The following is a 16,896-nucleotide window of genomic DNA, read 5'->3' as shown; positions in this document are numbered from 1 at the left end:
TTTGATATTTCAGTAACAAAACACTCTCAGATAGGCTCAAAGACAGACCTATTTTGTTACTGATGCCATCTTTTAACAAATAATTTATTTCCTGGTACTTATGTATGAACCCAGGTAAGTGATACCTAGGCAATAAATCTAGTTCTGTATAAACTGAGGCTAATCACTAGCCCCAGCTTTGGCATATGATTCCAAGGAGGGAAGCCCCCTTTGAGAGCCTTGGTGTTTTCTTGCCTTATTGATAAGGGCATTTAACTGGTCTGGGCCTTAGTTTCCTCATTTGTAAAATGAGGACATTGGACTGCGTATCTCTGTGGTCCTTCCAGCTCTGACACAATTCTGTGATCACCTGTGTGGAACAGAAAAGGGAATTGTTAATCATTGGTTGTGGCAAGATCTGCTGGAAGATGTTGTTGAACCCTCTGGTCTCAGTGCTTACACTGCTAAAAGCAGGTCCTGGCCCTGCACTGGTTGATAAAGCTGCTTTAACAACGATGGGCAGAAGCTATTAACAGACTTGGCAACTAGCCTTTTCTCCCACAGCAGTAGTTTCAACCAGTTCAGGCAGAGCTTTGCTCCCAGGTCGCTGCTGTTGCCTCTTAATGATACCAGTGAGAACTAACTCTCTCTCTCTCTCTCTTCTCTGTCTCTCTGTCTCTGACTACTCTATGAAACAAGGAGCTGTTCTCCACCTCTTCTGATACTTCATTATCCCATATCCCTCAGGCTTTACAGAACAAAGAAATCATAGGGCATCAACTTTGTAATTTAGGCAGCTGGAGACAATTTCCCCAGGATAGAGTGGGTAGGTAGCTGATTCCCCCTGGCATGAAGAAGCGTTGCTAAATGGCCTTGTGTTTTCTCTGCCAGGCTTAGGCTTTGTTAGGCCCATTCAGGCTTCTGTGTATTTTAGTTAAATTATAGTGACAGACCAGGCCCATGTACTTTTAGAGAGGTAGGGGTTAGGAAAAAAATGGAAAGCATATCATTTATAGGCCCTGCTACTTGGTAATTGCTCAAGGAATTTTTGTTTAATCCACTATCCCTGTGCTTACTTCTGCCAGAGCCTTTATTTCTCTTAGTTGCTGCCTTCATGGCCTTCTCCATAGCAACAAGCTCTATGACAAAAAGACTACAGTGAGACATTGAGTAGTTCCCCCTCCCATGAGTAGTACTCTATTTTCTCTTTAGGATGTCTAAAAAAAAGCCTAAAAGACTGCTATCAATTACTTTTCTACCCTCATTGAACTCATAATCAAATGAAACTTTTAACTCTGAACTAATTCAGTGAATAACCTGCCTTCTTCTTCTTTGACTCTGATTATCCCCATCTTTTGAAAATTTTCCTGCACTTGAAATACTGTGCCTCTTTCCATTTACCAGCTCTCCTCTGCTTTTCAGCCTTTAGCTTGCTCCTTAGAATTATTATACTATAAAAAAATCTCCTGCAATCAAGTATCAGTATGGAGAAAGAACGGATGAAGAAAGTGGAACCACTTCCCCAACCCCCACCCTGTGTGCTGTTTGCGTTAGATACTAGACTGGTCTGCTGCAGGGTTTAGGTTGGGCAGACTGCCTCAAGTATAGAACTAGCCTGCGTCTCAGCTGATCTTGGGGGATCTATAGAAGTCATAAACCCAAAGGTTTTGTTTTTATTTTTATATTAATAGGTCTTATTGAACAATAATATGAATATGTGCAGAAATCATAAGCATGCAGGTAATTGAATTTTCGAAATGAACACATTTTGTGGTAACAGCAACTAGATGAAAGAATACAGTATTACTAGAAAACCAGAAGCCCCTTCATACCTCCCTTCCAATAACTAACCCCGCCTACAGAAAATCAATTCTGACTGCTAACATCATAGATTAGCGTTAACCATTTTGAACATTATATAAATAAAATCATTTCAGTATGTACTTTTTTATGTCTAGCTGTTCAACTTTGTGCCAGTGAAATTCATTCATGTTGCGAGTAGCTATACTTTGTTTATTCTCATTATTTTAAAGTATTTCATCATGTGAATATAATGCTACATATTCAGTTATTGATGGGCATTTGGGTTGTTTGCAGTTTAGGACTATTGTGAAAAATGCCTACTTGAGAACCACTGACCTAGACTGTGATCTCCTTGGCTAGCAGCAGTAATTCGCTGAGGTTTGTTAAGGTAAAATCTGACTGATTTAATCAATGCCAGTCTGCTTTTGGGGCTGTGTTAGTTTCCTAAAGCTGATGTAACAAAGTACCAAAAACTGGGTGGCTTAAAACATGAAATATTGTGTCACAGTTCTGGAGGCTAGAAGTCAGAAATCAAGGGTTTGGCAAGACTGTGCTTTCTCTGATGGTTTGAGGAGAGAATTCTTTGCCTCTTCTGGCTTCTGATGTTTGCCAGCAAACCTTGGCATCCCTTGCTTTGCAGACCACTCCAGTCACTTGGCTGTCTTTTCCCTGTGTGCCTTCACATCTTCTTCCCTCTGTGTGTCTGTGACGGTGTCCAATTTCCCCTTTCTATTAGGACACCAGTCACATTGGATTAGAGCCCACTTAAATGACCTTGTTTTAACTTGATTGCCTCTATGAGACCCTGTTTCCAAATAAGATCGCATTCTGAGGTACTGGGGCTTAGGACTTCAGTATATCTTTTCAAAGAGACACAATTCAACCTGTAACAGAGGCCATCGAAAACTTCAGAATAATTATCGTCACAAGTTAGAGGAGGGAAATCTAGAACTGTACACAATAATGAGAAGCATTCCTTCCCAAAGCCAGTCTGGGCAAAAGAGCATCCACTATCTGATCCCAACTGTTCCTCTTTCTACATTACAGTTCCCCTTTCCTTGGCACTGAGAGCAACACTGTGGTGCAGTTCTGCTCTGTTAACAAACCCTGGAAATGCCAAGTGGAGGTTACCAGAAAGAAAAAGAGGCTTTAGCAGTTAGCTGTCTCTCTCAGCCTCCAGCTGAAAACGGCTGCAAGGAAAGGTGCTTCATACAGCCCAGTCGTTAGCCATGTTCTTATCCTGGTTTTTCCTGCCAGGTCATAAAGCTGTAAAACTGGACAAGCGTGATTCCTTCTCAACCCCAGGCAATTATTTCCTCAAAGCTGTCCCGTTGAGATGATACATCCTTCTTATTTCCAGTGGTTTTCAGACAGAGACTCCAGCTGGACAGCCAAAGGCATAATGACCTCTACTGAGCCAACACCCACTATGGGTACAGTGTGTGGTTACCTCAGCAAGAGGAAAGGGAGGATGTGCAATTTAAGGGTGGGGTGAACCAGACTTTGTTGCACTTAAGCAAAGTTGCCTTGGTGCAGGAACCTGTAGATGGGAAAAGGAACTGTATCAGATGTTTGGCGTCCCTCCCCAGCTTCCTGGTCCCCACAGTCTGGAGGTAGAGTGGTTTACATTTGCTATTCGAGTTTAGCCTTACATCTCTACCCTATACCAGGTCTTTTCCTGCTTATAGTTTTAGCATTAAGAGATCTACCTAAACCACTCCCCAAACTGGTCCTTGCTTGATATTGGTTTCAGCTGGCTCTCTATTATACATTTGCCTGAAATTCTGTGGAGAGAAAATACCATGGTCATGTGAAAATGGTTCCAAGATGATAGGTGTTATCTTTGTGCTTTCTTTGGCTCATTCAGCCCCAAAAGATCCCAGAAATAGGGGCTTAGGATTTTTGTTTCCTGTCAATCCCAGAACAGAAGGCAGGAAAATTTTATGACACCACTTTCTATAGCAATGGTTCCCAGATTTTGCTGCATATTAGAATGTGGAGGCAGGGATATAAAAAATCCTGATGCCCAGGTCTCATGCAGTTAAATTAAATCAGAATATCTGTAGGTGGGAGCCAGGTGTCAGTATTTTTAACGATCTCCTCATGCATCCAAAGTGCAGCAAACTTTGGGAATCACTGCTCCATATGCATCAAACATTTCTGCAGAAGACTTTATCCTAAATTGCTTTATTGGATAATCTCAGAGATTTATACTTAGAATGTTAATAAAGGGCTCCTGGGAAGTATAGATTCTCTTTGAAAGTATCCTCTCTAAAGGGAATAATAACCACATTTCTGCCTTTGGGTTTCTGGTTTTGGAAGACATGACTCGATCCTTCTTTACAGTCAAATTCATAACTTGTGGATGAATGGATTGCCAGGGTAAGTGAGATAAAAAACCAGAAGATGTTGCTGTTAAGCTGATTTGAGGTTCTGCCTGCATGAAGTTTGGTAGGACATAAGAATTTACGGCATAGCAAAGCATTCTCTCTAATAATTTTCACTGCAGTAGACAGATTTGCAACTAGAGTTCTCCCTGAAATATGGCACTCTTTACCAAAGTTCCTGCTATTACTACATGGCAAACCTATAAAAAAATAATGGTTTTCAGATAACAACTGATTTAGGAAAAAAACCTTAGCTAGTAGGTGAACCACAGATGGTCCTAATTTTCCCTGGTCTTTTCATTTCTGAGGGCTACTCACCCTTGTGAATTTCTGATTATATTCACCTTTTCCCTATATCTCTGGTTTGAACTTTTGTCCTGGAAGAAACAGTGCTCAGAAATTTGCATAATCTCTAATTGCATGGCAAGATTAAATATTAGACAATAATATACCAGAGATCAGCTTTGGGAAGTAAACAATTCCTACATTCACCCAGTTGGGGCCTCCAAAGAGATAGTGGTACCCAGAGTTCCAAACCAGCCTTCCTCCTCTCTCAGTTCTAGCCAATTTCCTGCACTATACTGCTCCAGGCCAAGATGTAGCTATGCTTACTGGTTTCCAGAAACTGTGACTTACTTACTTTTGTATGATCTCTTCCTCCACCCTTTTCTCTAAAGAGGACTAGAACACCTGAAACTTAGTATTGACCAGGAGTTGAGATATTTGTTACAGATGCACACTCTTCCTTCTTGCCCTTGCTCCTAACATCAGTAGACAGACATGTCTGTCATTCTCCTTTAGAAAGAAATTGGAACTACACAAAGCCCTTTAACATGCTCTTGATCATTTAGTGGTGGCTAAAAGGACCTTTGGCTCATATAAGAGGTTTAGGAAGAGTAAAGAGGACTTTACCAGGACAGCAAAGAGCACAGCTGAAGGCGTATTCAACTTCTAAAGAACAGGACTAAATTGAACAACAATTTGGCACCAGGGTAAATAGTGTCAGTGACAACTATTAGTGTTTATTAATAACCACTCCCCTTAGCACTGGACACTAGGCTTAGCACTTTTTATTTCTCTAACCAAACTAGGGAAATACAGCTTCCAAGGGAATCTTTTTTTAAGATGACAAGCTTTTTAAAAAAGAAGAACAAAGAAAAAGAAACAGGGGTCTTTTAAAAATAACAGATGATAGACCTGGTATCTACATAGCCCGGAATAAATCCCTTTACCAGAGCTTCTGCCTTGAGACAGGAGTCTTAGGGGTCAGTTGTAAATTGCATAGAATGTATAAAATGGTTTGATACCAAAGGGCTGTTGCTAAGTCTACTAATTTTCAAGTCCAAAGTGGACACTCTGCAAATGATCTGATATGCCATCTGTAGTTGGTGGGCAAAATTGGTGAGCTCTTGATCCAGTGGGTAGCTTTGTTTTCGTTATAAGAGTTGATAAATTGAAAGTTGGAAGTAGAGAAGCTTTCATGTGTGTCTTTGGACCAGGAGATTCTTTACTAGGTACTGTTCTAGTAAGAGGAGGAATGTGGGTGCTTAAAACAGTCTTTGTTTTAAGCTGTGTTACACTGTGTTTTGAGTTCAGAATAAGAGACAATAAACTATATCACCTCCTCCACTTTCTACCCTACTACCAGCAACTATTTTTTTCTCTGAAGGTTTTTAAACATTACCTTTTTTTATTGATTTAAAAAGTAATACCTGGGGGGGCTGGCCCCGTGGCCGAGTGGTTAAGTTCTCGCGCTCCACTGCAGGCAGCCCAGTGTTTCGTTGGTTTGAATCCTGGGCGCGGACATGGCACTGCTCATCAAACCACGCTGAGGCAGTGTCCCACATGCCACAACTATAAGGACCCACAACGAAGAATATACAACTATGTACCAGGGGGCTTTGGGGAGAAAAAGGAAAAAATAAAATCTTTTAAAAAAATAAAAATACAAAGTAATACCTGGTTTCTTGGATACGACACCAAAAGCACAGGAAACAAAAGAAAAAATAGATAAATTGGACTTCATCAAAATTTAAAACGTTTGTTCATCAAAAGATGCTATCAAGAGAATGAAAAAGACAACTCACAGAATGGGAGAAAATATTTGCACATCATATATCTGATTAGGGATTAATATGTAAAATATGGAAAGAACTCCTACAAGTCAACAACAAAGAAACCAAACAACCCAATTCAAAACTGAGCAAAGGACTTCGGTAGACATTTTGCAAAGAAGATGTACAAATGACCAATAAGCACATGAAAAGATGCTCAGTATCATTAATCATAAGGGAAAAGTCAAACCAAAACCACAATGAGATACCACTTCACACCTACTAGGATAGCTATAATAAAGAAAATGGAAAATAACAAATATTGGAGAGGATGTAGGGAAATTAAAAGCCTTGTAGATCACAGATGAGAATGTAAAATATTGCAGCCATTGTGGAAAACAGTTTGTCGGTTACTCAAAAAGTTAAACATAAGATTAACATACGATCTAGCAATTCCGCTCCTAGGTATATATCCCAAAGAATTGAAAACAGGTGTTCAAACAAAACTTGTGCACGAATATTCATAGCAACATTATTCACAATAGCCAAAAGATGGAAACAATGAATGGATAAACAAAATGTAGTTTATACTTACAATGGAATATTATTCAGCAATAAAAAGAATGAAATTTTGATCCATGCTACGATGTGGATAAACCTTGAAAACATTATGCTAAGTGGAATAAGCCAGACACAAAAGAACAAATATTGTATGATTCCACTTATATGCAATATCTAGGATAGGCAAAATTTATAGACAGAAAGTAGAATAGAGTTACTAGGAGCTAGAGGGCAGAGGGAGTAGGGAATTATTGCTTAATGGTTACAGAGTTTCTGTTTCAGGTGATGAGAAAGTTTTGCAAATAAATAGTTGTCATGGTTCCAAAAAAGAAATGAGTAACAGCTTTTTATTGTTGAAAATTTGAGAAGCAAAAAGAAATCATAAATCACAAAAGAGAAAATCCTAAATCACCCAGAGATAAATACTGTTACGATTGTTTTGTATTATACATACGTTTTGGTGGTTTTGTTTTAAACAAATTGGGACCCTTCTCTGTATATTTGTAATCTTCTTTGTCTGTCAAGGAATATATCATGAACATTCTCCTATAACATTAAATGGTTTCCTATAACATTTTATTTAACCACACGTTTTTACATGTTAAGAATGTATGATGATTGATTTAGTTAAGTTATATCCTGCTTTTTGTGTGACTTAAAAAAAGATACTTCTGAAATATTCCAGCTCTTCAAGAACTAAGCTTTGTTTCTCCTATTATCAATAAAATAATCACAGACTATGTGTTTCATAATAATCTTGCAGCTTTGGACTTTTGAATTTCTGTCCTCTACTCCTTCTCCTGTTTCTCTCCTCTTGCTGCCTTTTACTTACTTTGACATTCTCTTTTTGCTTCTTGCCTCTTCTGCTCTATGTATCTTTCGTCTGTTCTGTGTATGTATAAATACAGCTTTACTGCTGCTTCTGTTTCTTTTCTGGAAGAGAGAGGTCAAATAGAAAATCAATAACCTGATTCTCAGCCAAAACTAAACCTACAAATGTTGATGTCTTTCACTCTAGTCCACAATTTTATTCTCAAACGCAGTACATGGACCATTTAGTGTTTTACACCTGCAAATGTGAGCTGCTGAGAGCCAAAAAAAAGTGTATCCTCATCTTGTGAGACAGCATAGTCAAAAATACAGGCTTTAGTTTGGAGTCAAACTGATTTGGATCCTGGCTTTGCATCTTATGTAGCTTTGGTAGCATTGGGACAGACTGCTCTAAACTTCCGTTTGTTTATCTGTAAAATGGGAATGATAATACTGTGGGGGTTGTTGAGAGGATTAAATATGAGGTAATATATGGAAGACTCTTAAACACAATAAATGGTAACTATTATTTGAAAGCCATCAAGACTTAACAGAAATACTGTATACCTCCCCCCACTCCCCCCCAAAAAAATCAGAGAAAGCAAGAAAGGATTTAACCCATTGTGTCTGGGACTAAGCATCTTTACTTTTTGTATCATTAGGACTTGGGAAACCTCTTCCACAATTTTAGTGGTATTATATTCGAGTCTAAATCTTAATTTAGTGGGCAGATTCAGTGTGTGATAACAACTAAGGCCTAGGATGCTACTGATGGTTCATCTCATAAGTGGCAGAGAAAGATGGATGCTTACTGCAAAATCTACCACAAATTTCATCTGGCAGCAAAACATAAATAAAAAGCAAGAATTTGAACTGACTCTAGCTTTGTTTGGACAAATTCAGACATTTACTTTTAAATGTGAGCCCAATGAAGTAAAATATGTATGATGGGTTTGGTTTTTACAGATCAATGTTAATTAACCCTTAGGTGAATTTTGAAAAATTAGAATTGTTGTAACTTTATTTTTTTTGATTGAGGTCATAATAGTTTATAACATTGTGAAATTTCAGTTGTACATTATTATTTGTCAGTCACGATATAAATGTGCCCTTTCCCCTCTAGTAACCACTAAACTGTTCTTTTTATCTGTGTGTTAGTTTATCTTCCACATATGAGTGAAATCATATAGTGTTTGTCTTTGTCTGGCTTATTTCGCTTAACATAATACTCTCAAGGTCCATCCATGTTGTTGTGAACAGAATGATTTTGTCTTTTTTTATGGATCAGTAGTATTCCATTGTATATATATCCTACATCTTTATCTAATCATCAGTCAACGGGCACTTGGGTTGCTTCCACTTTTTGGCTATAGTGAATAATGCAGCGAACATAGGGGTGCATAAGTCTCTTTGACTTGTTGATTTCAAGTTTTTTGAATAAATACCCAGTAGTGGGATGGCTGGGTCATATGGTAGTTCTGTTTTTAATTTTTTGAGAAATCTCCATACTGTTTTCCATAGTTACTGCACCAGTTTGCATTCCCACCAGCAGTGTATGAGGGTTCCCTTTTCTCCACATCTTCTCCAACATTTGTTACTTTTTGTCTTGGTGATTGTAGCCATTCTGATGGGTGTAAGGTGATATCTTAGTGTGGTTTTGATTTGCATTTCCCTGATGATTAGTGATGTTGAACATCTTTTCATGTGCCTATTGGCCATCTGTATATCTTCTTTGGAAAACTGTCTGTTCATATCCTCTGCCCATTTGTTGATCGGGTTGTTTGCTTTTTTGTTGTTGAGTTGTATGAGTTCTTTATATATTATGGAGATTAACCACTTGTAAGATATATGATTTGTGAATATTTTCTCCCAGTTGGTGGGTTGTCTTTTCGTTTTGTTCCTGGTTTCCTTTGCCTTGCAGAAGCTCTTTAGTCTGATGAAGTCCCACTTGTTTATTTTTTCTTTTGTTTCCCTTGTCTGAGTAGACATGGCATTCGAAAAGATCCTTCTAAGACTCATGTCAAAGAATGAATTGCCTGTATTTTCTTCTAGGAGTTTTGTGGTTTCAGGTCTTACCTTCAAGTCTTTGATCGATTTTGAGTTAATTTTTGTGTATAGCAAAAGGTAATTGTCTACCTTCAGTAGAATTGTTGTAACTTTAAATGAAGCATCAGACATATAGGACTCAGTTTAATTGTATTTGTGGTTTTTAAAAATATTCTAAATCTTTACACTACATTTTAATATCATAAACTCATTATTGCTGTATAGGATATTGTCATTTGGGCTAACACTCCTTCCCTGAAGCCAACACACACACATACACACACACCTCCGTGCTGCTGGAAATTTGATGAACCACACTGGATTGAGAATCAGAAAGTAACTGAGATTCTTATCTTTGAAAGAAGGAAGAGTAAATAGTTGAGTTCCTAGTCTACTGTCAGCTCATCAGCCAGAGATGAGATCTGGTGCCTATCCAAACCCTGCCCCATGGGTTAAGCCAGCATTAGAGTTATTTATTCTGTTCAGTAGTCACTGAGTACCAGATAAGTAAATATGTAGGGAAAAGAAAAAAATGTAGGTGTTATCTCTTCTAATACAGCTTCATTGGGATTTTTTGGGGGGTAGCCGCAGGGGTTACTTATTTTTTGCATGCATACGTGAAGTCGTGCAACGTGCAAAAGGGACAAGAAGGGTAGACAGTAGAAAGTAATTCTTCTTCCCTTGTCCACTAGCCCACCTACCTTGAGGCAACAAGTTACAATTTCAAAGTATATTATTAATATTATTTTTTAAATCAGAACATTTATCTAGAAAGAGAAATAATATACCAGGCATAGGGGCTGACCCTGTGGCTGAGTGGTTAAGTTCATACTACGCTTCGGCAGCCCAGGGTTTCACCAGTTTGGATCCTGGGCACTGACATGGCACTGCTCATCAAGCCATGCTGAGGCACTGACCTACATAGCACAGCCAGAGGCACTCGCAACCAGAATATACAACTATGTACTGGGAGGCTTTGGGGAGAAGAAGAAGAAAAGAAAAAGATGGGCAACAGATGTTAGCTCAGGTGACAATTTAAAAAAAAAAAATATATATATATATATATATATATATATATATATATGTAGCAGGCATAGGGATACATTTTGGGATATCAGATAAGGAATTAGGTAAAGTATATCATTAATTTCTAAATTGAGTAAGTTCAGTCACAATAGACAACATAAAATTTGTATCTGGAAGTCTTGGGGCGTAAAGGATTGAAGACAGATAAAGTTTAGAGGAGGTATAGAAAATCTGTAGGCAAAAGATACCTGTACTAGGGCAGGACAACCGGTGAATCAGAAATATGTTATGGGGCCCGCCTGGTGGTGTAGCGGTTAGGTTTGTGTATGCCACTTCAGCAGCCTGGGGCTTGCTGGTTCAGGTCCCAGCGCTGACCTGTGCACCGCTTACCAGGCCATGGTATGGCAGGCATCCCACATATAAAGAAGAGGAAGATGGGCACAGATGTTAGCTCAGGGCCAATTTTCCTCAGCAAAAAGAGGAGTATTGGCAGCAGATGTTAGCTCAGGGCTGGTCTTCCTCAGGAAAAAAAAGGTAATGTGTTAAAGGGATCGAGGTCCTCTGCTCAATTCCAGTAACATGTCTTTAGCATATCAACCTCCTAAAAGTAGGAAGCTGGGCATAGGTAGAGGGAGAGACCATTACAAAGCATATTGGAAAAGGAGATGTAGAATTTTGAGGAAAAATCTTGCAAAGTGTACATCTTCACCTAAGACTGAGAATAGTTAACATGATTGTGAAATAGAATATTCGTTTAGTGTACAATGTATGTGTTGGAGGTAAGGAGGAAATCCTTTACCATTTATTTAAAACTAATTTAAAAAAAAGTATAAAAATACTGTTTGGTAATGGCCCAGTAGAACCAATTTGGCAGTCCAGAAACAGGCCCTAATTTATAAGCAAACCAATGGAAATGGAAGGATTTTCTAGTAGTAGGTATTGGGGAAACCCTCTAGGAAGGAAAAAAAGTTGATTTAGAGACCTATCTCAAGCTATCCATCTATCTAATGTAAGTTTATATAAATGTGTACATATCTCAAATCATCATGTTGTACGCTTTAATTACAATTTTTCGTGTCAATTATACTTTAATAAAAAAATTTTTAAAGAAAAAATTTACAAAATAGAAAAAATAACTTTATGTGTATCTATATGTATATATAAATATATATAATATATATTATATATATAAAACGCTGTTTTTAAACAGTATTTTAAGCACTCTTGTTGAACAGTGGAAATGTTTACACTGTTTAAATTCAAGATTTATTAAAGAGGTACATGTTTGTTTGATTTTTGTGAAGCCACGCAATTAAAATACTATATAAGTAAATATTCAAATTTCTAGATTAAAAGGCTAATAAGCATAAAAGTAATAGAAAAAATCACAAAGAAAAAGATTGATAGATTTGGTTACATTAGAAATGTAAACCTTTGCTAAATCAAAGAACACCTTAACTTTGCCTAAGGGTAGTCATGTTTACTCGCAAATGGGCTGGAATGAAAGAAATTTATTTTCTGTCACATTTTTGCCATGTAATGCCTAATAGGCAGCTTTGTTTCCTAAGATTTGTGGAGTTTTTTTTTCACATTTGCTTTGTATATGAGAGCTCATTTTCAGGAAATCTTATAACTGAAGTATCTTCAGATAGTATATGCAAATAACTACACCACCAAATAGTGTGTAAGAGCCCTGTTAATGATAAAATCAGCAGATCCCATGTAATTGAGAACTAAAAGAGATCACTTTTGCCTCAGTTATAGAGCTTGGTTCATTTTCAGCTTTTCCTGAAAGAGCAACTCTGGGTAAGGCAGCTGAGCAGACCACAGAAGCTCTTCTTCAGCCTAGTTACTTTTAACTAGGAGACCATGTAACTTTTAACAGGTACCTGCTGTTATGAGGGGTTAGTTAGGAGCAGTGAGCCATCACTCAGCTTCTGTTCAATGTTGGGGTTCCCCAGCCAGTTCATCACTAGCATTGGAGGAGAAAGATTGTGACAGGAGCCGTCAAGAAGATTTTACAAGGAGAAAGCATCTTTGACATAGCAAGGACATAAGATGACCTAGAAGTTTGTAAGCTGCTCTGGAAATGATAGCTGATGGAGAAGGCCTCGTTAGAACTTTCTCATAAGTGTTTTCCAGATGCCAGTGATGTAGTTTTCCTCAGATACTCCCCTCTTGGGGAGGAAGTAGAAGCTGTTTTGTTTGTATTCACATGTTAGGTGTTAGTTCTCTCACCTTACTCTCTCATTAACCACTGCTGTCACCAGCATCCCCAGCTCTCTGTGTACTAGGAGTTCGGTTATTCAAAATTTCTTTAAAAAACAAACAAAAAACCTTATAACATGAAATCTTAGAGCTCAGTTCACATCTCTCTATCATTATACCGTATTACCTAAGATACTGAAAGTCTGTGCAGAATGTACACTATGTTCCCAGACAGGACTTCCATCTGGTCCAGATGCCTGATATAACAGAGTCTTGGGTAGCTACTATAGGTATGTCCAACAATAATTTTATTTTAAGCCAGTCTTTAAAAACTTATCACTAGTCTTTAAAGTACCCCTTATTTCCTTAGGCAGGTTAGAGTATTCATTACCTACCTTATGCATCCCTGTGATCTTTTAGATTTGTAGTGGCAAGCATTGCTGGTAATAATGTCTTCTGCTTTATATTGGGTTTTGTTCCCTTTGTTTCATTCTAGATTATAAGCTTCCTGGAAGCAGAGACTGAAAATTATTCAACTCCACTCTTCCACCCGCACACACACACAAATAGCACATTGCTTTGAATGAATAGCTCTTTGTCGATTGAATGAGAAACCATTGGGATTTGAGTTGTCTGTGATTTTAATTTCTTAGCAGTGTCCAGGATTTCCCATTGTCCAAGACTGAGAGCGAAAGGGCAATAAAATTGGTAGAGGGCCATCAAGTTGCTAATGAAGAAATTACCTCTTACTCTTTATAATGTTGAAGGAAACTTGAATTATAAAAGACAATATAGTTACTCTAGCACCATCTAGAGGAAAGTCTAGAAGTGTTTAAAATGTTATTTTACAACATCACCGTATCAGTTCATTTAAATCTAGATGCCACATCTTTCCTATCTCTCCTCTTTTACTAAATATGTCATGATATGGCAAGGTGTAGTTCACTCAGCTATTCAACCAAGCTCTACTCTGTCTTTATCAGCTGTCCCTGATAGCATGTTATCTTTTTGCGTGTCTGTCTGTTCCAGCTGGCTTGTAAGATAAATGAGACTAAGATAGGCACCATGGCTTGTAATTCTGTGTATCTCCATAGCCCCTAACTACTGATAGGAACTCATTAAATATTGATTAGTAAATGATAGGTATAGACATTACAAATAACCTCACAGGTTAAATATAATAGAGCAATATGGATGATTCTTAACAACGTAGTGCCAAGTTGGGGAAAAAACCAATGAGATCTATGACATAATACTATATGTAAACTAAAATACATGAAATCAAAACAATATACGCAAACAAAAATGTGTACTTTAAACAGAATGGCTAAAGGGAGAGGGGACATGGGAATGGTGTAAAATGAATTAAGTAATTAAATAATAAAAAGAAGCTAAAAACCATAACCTTCATTTTACCATATTTAGAAAACTGTAGATGAGCAACAACTGTTAGAGGAGGGTGACTTAAGCAACCCAGCACACCAATCAGAAGTTTTTGTCTTGTTTTCTATCTGTAAGTTCTTTTAATGTATTAGTGCACCAATCAGAAACAATTAACAAGTATTTATTTAGCATCGAGTATCAGACTAGCTTCTTCCAGGTCTTCTTCCTGCTGTCTGACATGTAGCCACAGTTCGTCATCACATAGTTTCACTCTTCCTTATGTGTGCCTTGCTCATCCCAGATCCCCTTAAGATTTACAAAATCCCACCTAGTCTTCCTTCTCTGATCTATCACACTCTGTGGTTATACCATAGGACACAGCATATGTTTTTCTTTTTTTTTCCTACTAATGATTTTATGTATATTCATTTACCTTTCCCCAAATAGAGTAAAACTTTCAGTTCAGTGAAAGTTTTAAATCTCCAATAGCACTCAGCACAATGATGGGGTAGAATAAGTAATGTATATTTGCTAGCTAATTGCATGAAAGCAGTGTTTGACGTAGGTTAATCTGACAGTGGTTTACCAGCCAGATTGACAGAATTAAAAACTGGTGTTATTAGTAAATCTTGTTCACTTAAAATGAAATACATGCCAGAAGGAATCATGTTTATTGAAATACTGAGGGGAAAATACCTAAAATTTACAATGGTTTTGTATTGTCATAGTGGTTTTTATTCCTGCTTCATTTCTGGAAAGGATTCAGAGTTAAATCCTCTGTGCTTAAGTATGTCTGGGTGGTGGGTTGCAACACATCAATAAACTGACTTCTCCCCCCCCCCCACACACACACACAAAAAAAAACAACACACAACAAACTGGAGTTAGCACAATTCAAAGGCTGTTAGAATAGTCTTAGAGGTGAGTTAATGAGGTCTTGGACTCCGGTGGTTGTAGTGGGGTTGGAGAGGAAGACATTATTCAGAGAGAGTTCAAAGGCAGAATGGAAAGGCCATGGTGACTGGCTCTTATCCAGATGCCACAGAAAGCCAGCTCTGATTTCTTCTTTTTCAGCCCATGATTCCTCCAAAGTTCCCTGCTTCCTTTACAGATCATCAGTTGCCTCTCTTCAGGGTCCAGAATTCTCTAACTTAGGAGAATTCCAGCTGAGCGAGCGGATCCCCAGAAGGCAAAACTGACAGCAGAGGTAGAACTGGCTGGTCCTCAACTTCCTGTCCCCAGCGTAAAGGTAGCATCAGCTTGCTTAGCATCCCGATTAAAAGGCAGAAGTAGAACAATGCCTCAAGTCAGCAGTTGTAAGATGTTTTGGACTCAGAACTCTTTTTCACGCTTAAAAGTTATTAAAGACCTCTAAGAGCTTTTGTTTATATTTATTGATATTTGCCATAATAGTTATTAAAACAGAGAAACTATTAAAATATGTTTATAAATCTATTTTAAAATAATAAACCTATTACATATTAACAACATATATTTATAAAAAATATAGTTTCTAAAAATATTTAATGAGAAGAATAGCATTGTTTTACATTTTTAAAAATCTTTTTAATGTCTGGCTTAATAGAGGACAAGCTGGATTCCAATATATACTTCTCTATTCAATATGGTGAAATATCATGTCATGCATCCTCTGGAAAACTCTTAGTACACTCATGAGGGAATGAAAATAGAAAGGAAAATTTGTCTTAGTATTATGAAAATAGTTTTGACTTTGCAGACCCCTTGAAACTGGCTTTGGGACTTCCAAGGGTCCCCAAACCACACTTTGAAAACCATTGCTGGAGCAGTACTTTTTAGTTTCTCTGTCTGGGAAAGCCTTAAAGATGTCTATTTCATTTTGTAGCCATATCTAGGCATTCTTTATACCTGTACTGTGACCCTCACTGGTAAAAATAATATACTTAAAAAGAGGGCTAAAAACAAGTATTCCATTTTAAAAAATTTATTGGGCATTGATCACACATACCCACACACTGTATTCAAAGCTCACTAACAAATTAGTTGCAGGGAGTTACCAAAAACGGTTTTGTCTGACTAACTGATTCCTTTGGCTACTAGCTGTAGAATTTTTCCCCATGGACTTTGAGTTCCAAATATAATAGACTCTTAATAAAATTATGGAATTAATGGATGTGGAATGTATATAGTCATGAAATCAAATAAGAGGACCTATATGGCCTGATGATAGAGCTACATTAGGGTTGACTCCCTGACTCCCTCATCTGGAGTAGGTTACAAGAAGGAAGTTGGGTGTGATACAAAGGTTGGCAATAAAGGAAGGACTACTGCTGCAAAAGGTAGACTTTTTTTTTTTTTTTTGGAGGAAGATTAGCCCTGAGCTAACATCCATGCCCATCTTCCTCTTTATATGTGGGACACCTGCCACAGCATGGCTTGCCAAGCAGTGCCATATCCACATCTGGGATCTGAACCAGTGAAGCCCGGGCCACCTAAGCGGAATGTGGGCACTTAACCACTGCGTCACTCAGCCGGCCCAGGTAGACATATTAATGACAAGAAAAAGCTACTGTTGATAACCAGAGAAGAGACGGAAAAGCAAGACACAAAAACTCAACAGAGTAGTTTGGTCACAATAAATAGAGGGTCATTAACCCATA

The 16,896-nt window shown here is 37.8% G+C and overlaps 1 protein-coding gene across 4 annotated transcripts in view; it reads left to right on the top strand.

Moving 5' to 3' along the window:
- Positions 1–16,896, top strand: part of ZNF609 (zinc finger protein 609) — a 208,179-nt gene that overhangs the window by 157,738 nt on the left and 33,545 nt on the right. The gene's annotated exons all lie outside the window — the stretch shown is intronic.

The sequence above is a fragment of the Equus caballus genome, chromosome 1 (assembly GCF_041296265.1).
Source record: "Equus caballus isolate H_3958 breed thoroughbred chromosome 1, TB-T2T, whole genome shotgun sequence".
In the NCBI taxonomy this organism is placed as follows: Eukaryota; Metazoa; Chordata; class Mammalia; order Perissodactyla; family Equidae; genus Equus; species Equus caballus.
This window is presented reverse-complemented; position numbering and strand designations above follow the sequence as displayed.